This window comes from Cervus canadensis, chromosome 18 (genome assembly GCF_019320065.1).
Source record: "Cervus canadensis isolate Bull #8, Minnesota chromosome 18, ASM1932006v1, whole genome shotgun sequence".
NCBI classification, from domain to species: Eukaryota; Metazoa; Chordata; class Mammalia; order Artiodactyla; family Cervidae; genus Cervus; species Cervus canadensis.
The window spans coordinates 35,801,701-35,818,096 of NC_057403.1; the positions used below are offsets into that span (position 1 = coordinate 35,801,701).

General features: G+C 36.6%; 1 protein-coding gene across 5 annotated transcripts in view; it reads right to left on the bottom strand.

The window, feature by feature from the left end:
• The window catches only part of NFAT5 (nuclear factor of activated T cells 5), a 117,288-nt gene that overhangs the window by 79,522 nt on the left and 21,370 nt on the right, over positions 1 to 16,396 (bottom strand). The window contains exon 1 of one of the 5 annotated variants that reach the window (XM_043437799.1): positions 12,476 to 12,593. The exons of the other annotated variants lie outside the window; for them this stretch is intronic. The gene's annotated coding sequence lies outside the window, so the exon portion shown is untranslated. Of the gene's footprint in view, positions 1 to 12,475; positions 12,594 to 16,396 lie in introns of those variants that run through there. 5 annotated transcript variants of the gene reach the window in all.

A 16,396-nucleotide genomic window follows, 5' to 3' on the forward strand; every position in this document is an offset into this window, starting at 1 on the left:
AGCGTTTCCTAACCACTCTAGTCTTAGTTAGGCATCCTTTCTCTGTATTTCCTCTACCAGAACACTTACCACCCACTGTTTCACAATTACCAGTTTACCTCTGTGTACTTCTTATTAAACTACATATGTCATGAGGACAGTGGACATGACCATCTCATTCATACTGTCTTCTCAGCAACAGCACAGTGCCTGGCACAAACAGGCATTTATTTGATGAATGAACAAGAAAACAGAAGCAGTGGGAATACATAAGAATGCTGATAAACCATATAATGAATGAAGAGGCAGAAGGGTCAGAGTGAGGGGGAAAAAAAAAGCCAGGAAAAAACATATAGAAAGAGTCAGAGGATAGCTTGGAGAAAGTGTCAAAAAGAACAGTCTTGGAAGCAGATGCCCCAAAATGAAAATGCCTCATTTAGTTCGAATAAGGAAAACTGGAAAGAATGTATTTATTTGATGTGGCAAAAGATATTTCTTGATACCTTTGCCAAGGAAGTATTAAGGGAGTGATGGGGATAGAAGCCAGGAGGAAAAGAGTTGACAACCAAATTGAAGTGAGGAAATAAATGCAGTGTAAGCAGAAATATAGACTACTATTTCACAAAGTCCTTGCAAGGAGATAATAAAGAATACTTAAGGAGACAGGGCCAAATAATGGGTTTATGTTATTTTACTGTGTGGAAGAAGAAATATGTATGCTTGACAGTATAAGGAAAACAGCCAGTAACGAGGAAAAGTTTGAAGATTCAAGAGAGAACATACAGAAGAGATTTAATTAAAACACCACGACCATATCTGACAACTGTGAAGTCACATCTGAATTTCCAAAAGAATGCTTGCATGCTAATACAGGGTTATGGGACAATTAGATAGTAAAGTTGAAATTAGTGTTGCAATGAATATAATAAAACAGTTTTCTAGGGCATTGTTATGGAATTATACTACTATAAGGAGTCTGCTTTCTAACTTTTTTTAAAGTATAATTTCTTTCAGAATTGTATTATCATGTGCCACAGCAATTTCAGAGAAATTGCAGTTAAACAGTTTGACAACTGCTACTATGAAGAAACAAAAAACATAATAGAAAATAATGAAAAACAAGAGATTGCCATGCCCTCCTCCAGGGGACCTTCCCAACCCAGGGATCGAACCCAGGTCTCCCACATTGCAGGCGATCCTTCACCGTCTCAGTCACCAGGGAAACCCATGAATATTGGAGTGGGTAGCCTATCCCTTCTCCAGGGGATCTTCCCTACTCAGGAATCAAACCAGGGCCTCCTGCATTGCAGGCGGATTCTTTACCAGCTGAGCTACTAGGGAAGCCCATGAAGAAAAAAATCATAATAGTAAATAATGAAAAACAAGAGTTGAAAACTATTAAAGCAAAGTAGTATGTCAAAGAGTCAAGTCCAGGAGATTTGAGGGTGCCTTAGCATTTCTTCTACTAACATGAAAGAAAAAGAAAATAGAAAAATAAGAAGACCCAAACAAATTTTTGAGATAAAGAAGCAAAAAGTTGCTTTTTCATGAAGATGGCACTGAAAGTGAAGAAGGAAGCCTTTGCCCCTCCCTGCCAAAGCCAAAGCAAACATTTTGAAGGCAAAGAAAGCAATGGTGAAAGGCATCAACAGCCACACACACAAAGATCCAGATGTCACCCACCTTCCAGCAACTCAAAACACTGTGGCTCAGGAGGCACCCCAAATATCCTCAGAAGAGCGACCCTAGGAGAAACAAACTTGACCACTAGGCTATCATCAAATTCCCCCTCCTCACTGAGTCAGCTATGAAGAAACAGAAGACAACACAAAGGTACTCATCGTGGATGTCAAGGCCAAAAAGCACCAAACCAAATAGGCTGTGAAGAAGCTCTATGACAGTGTTGTAGCAAAGGTCAACACCTTGACTGGGCTTGATTGAGAGAAGGCCTATGTTTGAATGGCTCCTGACTATGATGCTTTGGGTGTTGCCAACAAAATTGAGATCATCTAAACTGAGTCCAGCTGGTTAATTCCAAATATAAAAGTTCTCACTATTTACTATTTTTTAAAAAAAAAGAGATAAAAAGTTGAGGGACTTTGGAAGGAGCACTTCAAAGTGCTCAAAGATAATTCAATTATTTCTTTTGGGCAGTGGCTGTGCTCTAGAAGTACAAGCTTAAGAGGCATGTAAGAAATCCTTCTATATCTATTAATGTTTAAAGGGCCAATTATATAGAGGAATTAGGGATTAAGACTCAGGGTATGAAAATTCTAATACTAGAGGTTGTCATTATTATTATTAAACAAAAATATATGAATTTTCATTTGACTTCGATCAGAAAGTCAGTATCAAGAGACACTATACATAGCAGATGGTTATTAGGTATTTCAAATATTATTGTAATCATTTTTGCAGGAGGTGGGGTAGGGAGGAAGGAGAAAACCACAAGGTTACATAGAAATGTATAAAAGCAGTATGATCCTTGTGTCAGGATACCAATATTGTTTACAATAAATAAGAGGTAAGTAGCATGTCATAATGAAAGAGCAAAGGTAGTGAGAACTGGGCTTTCATTACAGCTCTATCTACTTTCTGACTTTAGGCAAGTTACTCATCATAGAAAGCCCTGACTGCCTCATTTATAATATGACACAGTAAGCTTATAATATGACATCTATTTATCTTGTAGAGTTCTGAGCACTAGCAATAATATATACAACACACCTAAAACAAACTGTCCAGCATAATGTAGGCATACAATGATTATTATGCTGACAAGTAATTAACTCAACCAGAAATAATTTACTGTGAGCCAAGGATACAAAAATTAAATAAGACAAAAAGCTCCCTGTCCGTAAGGAATTTTTCTGTAATGAGAGAAACAGGAAAACAAGAAATCATTTTTAACAATTCAAAGTGGGACAAATGCTATGAAGAAGACAAATAAGAATCTGTAATCAAGAATAAAGTGGAAACTACTATAAGAGAAGATAGTCAGGGAAGGCCTCTCTGAAAGGCTCCTGGGTATAAGTGAATCAGCAACTCAAAAAGAGCAAAAAGAGAAGTAAAATCATCTGAGCAAACAACATGTACAGAAGTCCACGGGCAGGAAAAGACGTGGCTTGTTTGAGTAACCGAAAGGTGCACAGTGTAGCAAAAGCAGAGTAACCAAGAAAATGTGCTTCCCAGCATGAGGTAAGGTAGGGATGGTAGAGGGCAGCTCTTGCAGGACCTTGGCATCTTTGATAAGGTCAATATAGTGTTTACTAAATGGATGGATAAATGAACAGAAGTACGAAACAGAATTCAAACTTCAAACAAAGGACACAAGGCAGAAATACCTAATGATGTGGCCAGCACCTTTAAAAAAACAAAAATAAAAACAAGGAAGTACTACTTATTCAAATCAGTTCATTTTTTAGGGAAGCGAAACAAAGTAAAAATACAGAAATAATTACTATCGTCCTAGTAAAGCTAAAAATACAAATGTGATGGTAAACAATAGCTAAACACACACTAACAACACAGTACTACAGCTCTTTCCTCAACCTAAAATCTCCCAACCTAAAATGTGCCAGAAGTTTACATGTGAACTGGTTATAAGCTATGGCTGTCTCTACCGTAAGTCTATAAACTCTGTTATAAAGGGAGCCACAGCTGCTAAAATTACATGCATTCACTGAGGGATTACCAGGAAACACTGAGTTATGGAGACATTAACTGGAGCTAATAACACAAATAAAAGGCACAATTTATCCCCTCAAATGGGTATGCAATGAGGAGGTTGTTACGGATATGAGACATTCCCCGAGCATTATTTCTTTCATTCCAAAGGCAATCCAGTGAATATTCATGACCATTTTAAAATGACCAATTTCACTTTGAAATACACAGCTTTTCTTTTTGCAGGTCTTGCACTTTCTACAGCATATATCTAGAGGGCAAAAGTGTTCTGTCTGGCCTGCACAGTGTTCTAAAACATTCTGAATTAGTAGTCAACATTTAATAATGGGATTTTACATAATCCAGATTTCTGGCTTCTCTTGACAAATCACAAGACCTGGCAACATTAAGTATATATTCCCACAAGGAAAACTCTTTTAGTGTGATTTCCAGTTACTGAAAGTACCACCCAGCCAATTTCACTGTTTTACATTACACCGAGTCCTGTAGGCATCTGAGTTTTCAATCTCTACACTAGGAGTTTTATGACAGATTTTCTTGTGAAATGAGAGGAGGAAAAAACAAAAGATGAATCTTTCCTGAAGAAACTTTTCAAGAGCTTAAAGACTAAAATGGTGATCTCAACTTTCTTGATCATATGGATGATCTTCTTGATCTTCTTGATTCCTCTCTCCAGAGGCAAATTTAATGAGAAGGAAACTGTATATGACAGTCAAGAGCTGGGAAGTACCTGATCTTCCAGAGTGTGAAATAAAGATGCAATACCAAAACACTTCATATTTTTTTTTTAAAAGGTATAGACTTTTACAGAACTTAATAATCTGACTTTTAGAGTTTATTTAGTCTACTTTCTTATTTTATAGATATAGAAACTATCTATATAGGTCATAGATACCTAAACGTCATCTATATAGGGCCAAAGGTTAAGAATTTGCCCCAAATCAGAAAGCTGACAGCTAAATCAGAATTAGAAATCAGTCTCAAAACCAATAGTTCATTTTTAACATTTACCAAACATCTAATACTTATAAGGCTCCATGCAAGATAATAAAGGCATAAACATGTACAATAGTACTTATTAATATATTGCTTTTCACTTTCTTTTTTGTTAATATTTTTATAGAATTTTAAAGAACCCCTAAAGGCTACTTTTAAAAAAACAAAAAAAAACTACTTGCTATACCCTGAAGAATAGAAAGCTGGTACTCAAACAAATATATGTATGTGCATTCATAGCATGTGACTAGCAGCACTACTCACAAGAGATAAAAGGTAGAAACAACCTACATGTCCATCAGAAAATAAATGGATAGGACTTCCCTGATTGCTCAGTGCTAAAGAATCCACCTGCCAATTCAGAAGGAGACAAGGGCTCAATCCCTGATCCCGGAAGATCTCACATGCCACAGAGGAACTAAGCCCATGAACCACTATTTGGAGTCTGTGCTCTAGAGCCCAGAAGCTGCAACTACTGAGCCTACATGCTGCAACTGCTGAAGTCCACCTGCACTAGAGCCCACGCTCTGCAACGAGAAGCCACCGACGTGAGAAGCCCATGTACTGCCACTAGAGAGTAGCCCCTACTCGCCACAACGAGAGAAAAGTCTGCTCAGCAATGAAGACCCAGCACAGCCAAAAATAAATAACTAAAAACAAAAATTTTTTAAAATATGTGAATGGACAAAATACATTGTGCTATCCATACAATGGAATAGTACTCACCCATAAAAAAGAATGAAGTACTAATAGATGCTACAAGGTGGATATATCTTGAAAACACTCTAAGTGAAAGAAATCAGACATGAAAGGTCACATGTTGTATGCTTCCACTTATGTAAAGTAACCAGAAGGATAAATCCATACAGAAAGAATCTAGACTGGTGGTTACCAGGGGCTAGGGAGAGGGAGAGGTAGGGAACAACTGTTTAATGAGTACAAGGTTTCTTCTGGGGGGTGGTAAAAATATTTTTGAGCTAGATACAGAGAGAGTGGTTGCCTAATACTGTGAACTGCTCACTTTAAAATGGTTAATTCAAAAAAATAAAAAATAAAATGGTTAATTCAAAAAATAAAATAAAATGGTTAATTCATGTGAATTTCATATCAATAAAGACATTCTAAAGAACAATTCCTTATCTGACCACCTAATACAAAGTAATTGCTCTTCCTATTAGACAAAACAAAAACAAAACAGAAAGTCCCACATCCATGTAACCACCTATTAGGTACCCAAAGTTACTTTTAGCCTGTTCTCTGAACTGTAAAATAGATGAGTTACGATGTTACCTATACTTCAGATGTTACCTATACTTCAGAGGGTCGTTCTAAGGATTAAATGAGATAATTCAAGAATTTAATGACCCAGCTTCTTTGAAAGAATTAATTTTAGCTATTGTTATTATATAATTAAATAATCATTAATATAATATAGCTAATTTCATTAATTAATATTAATATTATTGGAAATCTATAACTGGTAGGTCTCTCAATCACCAAAAACTGCTCGTATATAATAGTACTGACAAGTAAACTGTTCAAATCTCAAGTTCTTTGATTTAGAATGTATATGAAAGAAAAGACAATCCTGAAATTTTCCACATCACAGAAGCAGACCTTAATAGAGAAATAGGTTCTAAGCTCTGTATAAATGAAAAACATGAAGAGGACTTAGAGGGCTGAAATAAATGCAAACACTGAAAATTAAAATCTGTGAGGAAAAATTTAAAAGATGGTATCATAAAAGTTTCACTTAGTTACAATGTTCTAATACATGAAGCTTCCTATTTTAACATTTTGTTAAATTATAAAAGTGATAAAAGATATATAAAAGATACATCATTATAGAAAACTGGGATTATTTTTTAAGTATGAAGGAGAAAATAAAGCCACTTCAAATCCCAGTTCTCAGAGATAACCATTCTAACATTTTAATCTATTTCCTACTAGACTTTCTTTAATAAAATTGGGATCATAATTTTATACTTTCCTTAACATTCATCACGGACATTTTCTTTAATCAATAAGTATTCTTTGAATACATGATTTATAGTAATAGATTTAGTTTTATGCACACTTACTAGACAAAAGATAATGAAGATTTCTTTACCTTTCCTAACATAGAAAAGGAAATTCTAACATTAAATTGCATCCTGAAGGATTTTAATTAGCTAAATTAAAAAAAAAATTATTTCTTCTTAGTTATAAAATTTTCACAAGAAAAAAAGGTTTTATGCTTTAAATGCCTTTCATTCAACAAACTGGAAAGCTAAAGTTTAGAGTTCTACAACTACAGTTAGTAGCAGAACAAGGATTTGAATCCAAAGCCTAATAAGCATTTAACCAAAACATTATAGGATGACCTGGGTGTGGTTTTATCTAATTACAAGTGGGCAGTTTCCTTTAGTTACTCTATTTTCAAGATAAAGCTAAAAGATGCATCTCTGAAGGAAACCCCTTGAAATTTAATAACAGAACAAATTTAAAAATAAAAGACAAATTAAGTGGGTAGACTAGAGCTCACCATAGAGAAACACTACATAAGTATTAGCTATTATCACTCACAGAAAATAATCACACTAGTGCAGAAAAAAAATTGCATGGTGTGTTTAAAACAGTTAAAAAAAAATAAAACATGGTGATGTTTGTAACAGTTAAAAAATAAAATAAAAGCACATCAAAGATTAGTTGATTTAAGTATATTTTGTTATTACATTATGGAATAAAGTCAGCCCTCTGTATCCCCAGGTTCTATATCCTTGAATTCAACCAACAGCTACAGGCTGGCAACTATTTACATAGCACTGACATTGTATTGGATATTATTAAGTAAACCTAGAGATGATTTCAAGTATATGGGAGGATGTGCATAGGTTTTATGCAAATACTAGCCATTTTACACAAGGGCTCCAAATTTTGGTATCCCCGGAGGTACAATCCAGGATTGAACCAATCCCTGGTGGATACTATGGGACTACTGCACTTTGAAGCTACTGTAAGAGTTATAATAGATCAATACATAACAATATCAGGAAGCAGATAAGAAAACATCTCATTTATGCATCTCATTTATGCAGAAATGTACAATAAGAACAAATAATATAAAGTAGATGGGGCTTCCCTGGTAGCTCAGTGGTATTAAAGAATCCACCAGCCAATACAGGAGATGCAGGTTCAATCCTTGTTTCAGGAGGATCCCCTGAAGAAGGAAAGGGCAACCCACTCTAGTATTCCTGCCTGAAATATCCCATGAAGAGAGGAGCCTGACAGGCTACAGTCCATGAGATCACAAAGAGTCAGGCATAACTTAGCAACTAAACAACAATACATACATCGAGTACAGAGATGTCTGAAAGAATAATTAACATATTAATGGTGGTCATATAGAGATACAATAGACTTTCCTTTTAATTTGTTGTTTTATATCTTTCTACATTTTAAAAATTCAAGATAAATAAATATGTAAATATTCATTATACACATTAAATATAAGGCGGTATCAACAGGGAAAAGAAATAAAATGAAAAAGACCAATGGAGAATAACTTCAAGGAATAGATGGCTATAGGTTATGCCTTGAGAATTTCTTTATCCAGCCCTTATTGCTTTTCTAACATATTAATCTTGTACAATCCTCAATAACCCTAACCATTCATCTTCCTGAACCATAGCATCTAAGTTTCAATGCAGAAAATAAAAACAAACAGATTAGTACCACTATGAATTCATGATCTTCAAAGTAGCTCAGAAGTCTTTTTTGTTTGTTTTTTGTTTTATTTTTTGGCCAAGCCACACAACTTGCAGGATCTTAGTTCCCCAACCAGGGATCAACGCTACACCCTCGGCAGTGAAAGCATGGAGTTCTAACCACTGAACCACCAGAGAGTTCCCTCAGCTCTCCCATCCTAAAGCCACCAACTCATATCTATCATTCTTGGTAAATGAGTGTTCATTGCTCCAAAGAAAACAGGCAGGCTATAAGACACGAATTCCCCATTCTTCCTTTCCCAGATACAAATTTATCCTTACCTTTGTCCCTTTAGGTCCAAGAGAAGAAGCAATCCTGTGTACTAGATCCCTTTTTCCTTCCTTAGTCCCTCAAAAGTTTCTTCTATTAATAAATTCCTATTCTTTATCTTCGACTCCCTCATTCCACAAAATTCCTATTTCTATTTTATCTCTTTCTAGTTTCCAGCTTCCCTTCCTTTCACAACCACACTTAGTACAAAAGTGGTCTTCACTAGCTGCCTCCACTTCCTCTACTTACGTTTATTACTCAATCTACTACTGCTTGGCTTCTGCTCCCACCAGTCCCTCAAAATTCCTGTCATCAATAAACTCCTGACTTGACTTATTTCCAACTTCTGACTCTATTACCGGTAATGTCTCTCTCCATCATCTTTTGTTTCTCTTCTTCCCTCTTTGATTCCTCTTTAGTCCACTACTTTTTCCATTCCTCTTAAATATTTTGAGTGTTTTGCCCTGGGAAATGAATTTTCAACCTTCTTCTTTATTATTTTCCTTTCTTGACTGTTAATTTCAACTTCAACCATAACTTTAATGATATTCATAAATTGATGACTATCAATGTTTGCCTCCAGTTCCAGATTGTTAGAGATAAATACTGACCAGTATCTTCATTTGGACACTTATATAGACATTTCATCTTTAGTATGTCTAAACCCAATCTCTTTATTTACCTCACCCTCCCATCAGTCTTTTACCATCTTGTTAAAAGAGAACTCCATTTTTGCAGTCTGCTCAGTTCAAAAAATGTGGTCATCATCTTTCACTTACCTTCTTCTCTCACACCCTACACCTAATCTTTAAGCAATTCTTGTCCACTTTTCCTACAAAATATATAGAGAACTCTTACATTTCTGGCTACCTCCACTACTACCATCCTGGTCTAATTGTCTCACCTGAACTGTTATCTACATTGTAGCCTGAATAATCCTTTTAAAACCTAATTCAAAGAAATAACTGGAAAATAAACACACATACAAAACCTAATTTACATCACTCCTTAGCACCCATGTCAAAGTAAAACCTAAAGTCCTTCGATGATCTCAGCACCCTAACATCTCTCTCACTTAATCTCCTACAACTCTTCTCCTTATCCACTCTGCTCCAGCACACTAGCCTCCTTACTAGTAGTTTCTTGAACATGCCAAGCACCTTCCCAAACTCAAATCCTCTGAATTTAACCATTCCTCCATCTGGAAAATTCTTTCCCTAGGTATTACCATAGCTTACTCCCTCAGTTCCTTCAGGTCCATGTACAAATGAAGTGCAATTTCTTTGAGGCACTCCTACCACCTTATATAAAATAGCAGCCACTAGCACTTTATTATCTTTCCTAATGCTTACTTAGTTTTTTCACTCCCCGTCATTTTTTAATCCATGTAATTTACATAACAAAAGTGTTCCCTTTTAAACTATGCAGTTCAGTGGTTTGAATTATATTCACAAAGTTTTAAAGTCATCAGCTCAGTTCAGTTCAGTTCAGTCGCTCAGTCATGTCCGACTCCTTGCGACCCCATGAATCGCAGCACGCCAGGCCTCCCTGTCCATCACCAACTCCCGGAGTTTACTCAAACTCATGTCCGTTGAGTCAGTGATGCCATCCAGCCATCTCATCCTCTGTCGTCCCCTTCTCCTCCTGCCCCCAATCCCTCCCAGCATCAGGGTTTTTTCCAATGAGTCAACTCTTTGCATGAGGTGGCCAAAGTATTGGAGTTTCAGCTTCAGCATCAGTCTTTCCAATGAACACCCAGGACTGATCTCCTTTAGGATGGACTGGTTGGATCTCCTTGCAGTCCAAGGGACTCTCAAGAGTCTTCTCCAACACCACAATTCAAAAGCATCAATTTTTTGGCGCTCAGCTTTCTTCATAGTCCAACTCTCACATCCATACATGACTACTGGAAAAACCATAGCCTTGGCTAGATGGACCTTTGTTGGCAAAGTAATGTCTCTGCTTTTTAATATGCTATCTAGGTTGGTCATAACTTTCCTTCCAAGGAGTAAGCGTCTTTTAATTTCATGGCTGCAATCACCATCTGCAGTGATTTTGGAAAGTCTGACACTGTTTCCACTGTCTCCCCATCTATTTCCCATGAAGTGATGGGACCAGATGCCATGATCTTAGTTTTCTGCAAGTTGAGCTTTAAGCCAACTTTTTCACTCTCCTCTTTCACTTTCATAAAGAGGCTTTTTAGTTCCTCTTCACTTTCTGCCATAAGGGTGGTGTCATCTGCATATCTGAGGTTATTGATATTTCTCTCGGCAATCTTGATTCCAGCTTGTGCTTCTTCCAGCCCAGCGTTTCTCATGATGTACTCTGCATAGAAGTTAAATAAGCAGGGTGACAATATACAGCCTTGACGTATTCCTTTTCCTACTTGGAACCAGTTTGTTGTTCCATGTCCCAGTTCTAACTGTTGGCTTCCTGACCTGCATACAGGTTTCTCAAGAGGCAGGTCAGGTGGTCTGGTATTCCCATCTCTTTCAGAATTTTCCACAGTTTACTGTGATCCACACAGTCAAAGGCTTTGGCATAGTCAATAAAGCAGAAATAGATGTTTTTCTGGAACTCTCTTGCTTTTTCGATGATCCAGCGCATGTTGGGAATTGGATCTCTGGTTCCTCTCCCTTTTCTAAAACCAGCTTGAACACCTGGAAGTTCACAGTTCACGTACTGCTGAAGTCTGGCTTGGAGAATTTTGAGCATTGCTTTACTAGTGTGTGAGATGAGTGCAACTGTGCGGTAGTTTGAGCATCCTTTGGCACTGCCTTTCTTTGGGATTGAAATGAAAACTGACCTTTTCCAGTCCTGTGGCCACTGCTGAGTTTTCCAAATTTAAAGTCATCACCACTACCTAATTCCAAAACACTTTCATAACACAAAAAGAAATGCCATATCCATTAGCAAGTCATTCCCCACTCCTTCATGCCACAAATCTCTGGCAACCACTAATTTACTTTCTGTCTCTATGGATTTGTCTGATTTTACCCTCTAACATTTGATAATCACTTGTTCACTGTCTCTTTCCAACTACCAGCATATAAACTGGTGAGGGCAGGAACTTTGTTTTCTTTAATTCTGTGGCCCCAACATCTAGATTAGTGCTTGGTATATAGGAGGTGCTCAATATCCCACAAGCATCTTAATTTCAACATACTCAAAATGAAACTCATCATCTTCTGCTTGGCTTTCCAGGTCATGCTAGTGGTAAAGAATTCACCTGCCAAAGCAGGAGATGTAAGAAATCCCTGGGTTTGATCCTTGGGTCAGGAAGATCCCCTGGAGGAGGGCACGGCAACCCACTCCAGTATTCTCGCCTGAAGAATCTCATGGATAGAGAAGCCTGCCAGGCTACAGTCCACAGGGTCACAAAGAATCAGACACAACTGAAGTGACTTAGCCTTTCTTTTAGCATGAAATAATTATTTCGAAGCAGCACTTACCAAACTACGCTAAAATTGTGTCTGCTCTATTATTAACAATGGTGAGTCTCTTTAAAGCACTGAGCACAAAATACATTAAATAAACAAATAAATGGCCACTTTCCCAAATACCTTAATATTCAGTGTATTAAAGACTAAAATTTGCTTAAAAATTAATAACTAAATACCATTATGGCAACAAATCATAATTTCCACCCCTCCATTCCTACTTTCTCCCTAACATCTTCTCCAGACAACAGAGACTATTAATATCTATCAAGGGTAACGCTCACTTACTTATTCATCCTCAATTAACTTTGGGTCTAAAACCTAGTTCAGAACACATAAGAGGAAGATTAACTTACACATGCCAGAGTAGGGAAGCCAAAGTAGAAATGGCTGTAGCCAGAGCTAATCTCCAAGATTCACCATGGTGAATAGTGCAGTTACCTGTTTTCAACTATCAGGATATTGTGACTTTTACTGTACAAAAAAAACACAAGACAAAAAAAACAAACACAAGACATATGTAATAACTGTATAAAATGTCACTAGTTGACTATGATACTTCTATCACATTTATTAAGCTTTCTATAATACTTGAGGGTCTCTTCACTTCATCTGTGCTGCACTAATTCAGGTTCTTAGCATATCCAGCCTTGGTTTACCACATCTTGCACTGTTATACCTTTTCTCTCACTTATTCTCCCCTTCCCCAATCTCTAGCTCTATGATCCAGCTGTACCGAATTTCTTTCAATTCTCCAACACACTCATCTCAATATTTTCCAATATGATATTCTTCCCTTTGCCTAAGACATACTTCCTCCAACAAAGTCCCTTCACCTTTACCTGATGAATTTTTATCATTTCAGAACTGAGTCTGGATTTCACCTTTTATCAAAAGCCCCTCTCTGATTCTCTGGCACACTGGCACCTTCTCATGTCCTACCTCATCAATCTGTATTTCCCTTTTCAGAGCACTTAAACATACTATTTTTAATGGGTTATTTATTAGTCTGTTTCCCCAACCAGAAGGCAAGCTAAGTTAGGGTAGGGATCACATTTTTTCTTTCACTATTACATCCACAGTCAGTTGGTAAACACATGATATTAGCCAAGATTACAGGGGGGAAAAAAGAACCGATCAGAAGTCAGAATACAAAAAAAAAAAAAAAAGTCAGAATACCTCTCAAAATCAAGCTCTTCTGCTGATTAACAGTGCAAACTTAGGCAAGTCTCTCAGTCATTTGGGGTTTTGCTTTTATTATCTATAAGATGTGGATAATAACTATACCTCCCAGGTGCAAAAAGATTAAACGAAGTAATGTATATCCAAGTGCTCTACAAAGCTGTGAGCAAAGTGTAATATGAGTGTAAGCTGTCTACTTGTCCATTCTCCAACAACAGAAATAATCCTACTTGTTTATCATTACATTTTACATTGGTCTATTAAAGTTAAAAGGAATTTTTCTTTAAAAGAAACCAGATTTGGAAGATATACTAGAAGCAGAATGGTTCCTATTCCATCTCTTAGCAGTTTCAACTAACAAGCAGTAGATTTTTCTGAACCTGTTAGTCAAGTGCTAATAGGTTAATGAACAACTAGGTAGAAAAGAATAAATTCAGCCCTCTAACAGTTACAGCTGAAAATAGCACCTGGGGGGGAAAGTTCTAACATAAAAACAGGTTAAAATACAAGTTTTTCTTTATTAAAAAATGCTGATAATCTTGTATTCTTACACTGTACCAAAAATGGCATAGTTTCACATAATAATACTCAATTTATTTCCTCCTGTTTCCTTTTTCTCATCCTATTCTACACACCTACCAGTTATAGAATTACAACATTTATATCTGTATTCTCAAAATTACTTCGTTAAAAATGTAACTGTGCTGCAATATTAGAGGTGAATTAAAGTTATTCTGATGGCAAATGCCATTTCAGTATCCTCCATAGGTATTTCACTATAACATCTTCTAGAGACAAAGAGTAGCAACCCACTCCAGTACTCTTGCCTGGAAAATCTCATGGATGGAGGAGCCTGGTAGGCTGCAGTCCATGGGGTCACTGATAGTCGGACACAACTGAGTGACTTCACTTTCACTTTTCACTTTCATGCACTGGAGAAGGAAATGGCAACCCACTCCAGTGTTCTTGCCTGGAGAATCCCACAGATGGGGGAGCCTGGTGGGCTGCCATCTATGGGGTCGCACAGAGTCGGACACGACTGAAGCGACTTAGCAGAAGCAGCAGCAGAGGCACAGAGAGATACAGAAACTTATTAAAAAAATTTTTTTTTAAACTTGACCAATTAAAATAAAATTCTGACTATGATTTGTTGTTTAAGGACTTCCTTGGCGGTCCAGTGGCTAAGACTCCACACTTTTACTGCAGGTGGCATGACTTGGATCCCTGGTGAGGGAACTAAGATACGGCACACCGCAGAAAGATTTGTTTAATGCATTTACTCATATTTAGTAAAGGTATACACATAATCCATAATATTCAAAACACACTGGTAATCTAAAACTAGTTTATTCATTTTGGACACTAATATAAGTAAAAAATGTAGTTAAATCTGACATTCTCTCAACTCTCCACAAAAAAATAAAATAATAATTTTTAATTTTAAAAATGTCTGCTAAATGCCGATTTCAGTGTTTAAGACTGACATCTGGAGTCACATATCCTGTGCAGCCTTCGCTGATCCTTTACAAACAGTGTTAAAGACTCCCTCTTCTCTACCTGCATAACACCCTTTATTTTTAATAAAGCACATAGTGCATTATTTTAAAGTTTGCTGATTTTATTTTCTCTCAACTGTGAACTTTGTAAGAGTGATTCCCTCTTATATTGTGTCCTTAGTCCAATACAAGAGCTATAGATGGCAAATATATGGGGAAAAAATGGAAATAGTGAGACTTTATTTTCTTGGGCTCCAAAATCACTACAGACGGTGACTGCAGCCATGAAATTAAAAGACACTTGCTCCTTGGAAGGAAACTATGACAAAGCTAGACAGAGTATTAAAAGGCAGAGACATCACTTTGCTGACAAAGGCCTGTATAGTCAAATACTGTATTTCCAGTAGTCATGTATGGATGTGATAATTGGACCATAAAGAAGTCTGAGTGCCAAAGAACTGATACATTTGAATTGTGGTGCTAGACAAGACTCTTGAGAGTCCCTTGGCCTGCAAGGACATCAAAAGGAAATCCATCCAGTCCATCCTAAAGGAGATCAATCCTGAATATTCATTGGAAGCACTGATGGTGAAGCTGAAGCTTCAGTTCTTTGGCCACCTGATTAGAAGAGCCAACTTTTTGGTAAAGACCTTGACGCTGGGAAAGATTGAAGGCAAAAGGAGAAGGAGGGCAGCAAAGGATGAGAGGGTTAGATAACATCACTGACTCAATGGACATAAATTTGAGCAAACTCCAGGAGATGGTGAAGGACAGGGGAGCATGCTACATACAGTCCATGAGGTCACAGAGAGTCAGATACAACTGAGCAGTTAAACAACAAGTAAGGGGAGGAAAGGCTAGAAAAAGATAGAGAACACAACTTGAAATTTATAGAATATTAAACATAAAATATGGCTATCTAAACCACTTTAGAAGTTATTTTCTCCATATAACCTGAGACAAAGTAACTGTAAACAACAATTTTCTAATATTTACAAGCTGAAATTCAACTGAGTTTTATTTTAATGATACAAAGAAGAAATAATACTGTTCTGAATTATGAATCACCTCTCCTGAAAAATCCTGAGTTTCAGCTAATATGGTTTTCGTTTTTAAATAAATGCTCAAACCTAAAAATTATCAGGAAACCATTGTTATATATCATTGCCAATCATCTAAAGCAAGATTTGTCAATTTATTGGTTCATTGAGAATTATTTATTAATACTTAATCAGTATTAAGCCAGTTGGTATTTCAGTTCAGTTGCTCAGTCATATTGGTATTTAGCACTCATTTAAATCTGTACTGAGAAGACTTACAAATGTCAAAGTAAGGAAGGCTCTTTAGAAACCCAGGGTGTCAAAGAATCACCTATGATGATAGATAAAATATACGGAAAAAGAATAGTGAAAAATAAAGTAACAAAGTATCAGAAAAGAAAACTTCCTGCTGAAGATAAGAAAGATCTGGAGTTCAAGAGTCTTACCCTGAACATTCAAAGAAGTTATCTGAATCATCCTGAAGTTTCTATTCAATCGTAGTTGAATACTAAAATTAGAGATATTGCTTTTGTCTGTCTATTCCTAGCTGCTGCTGCTG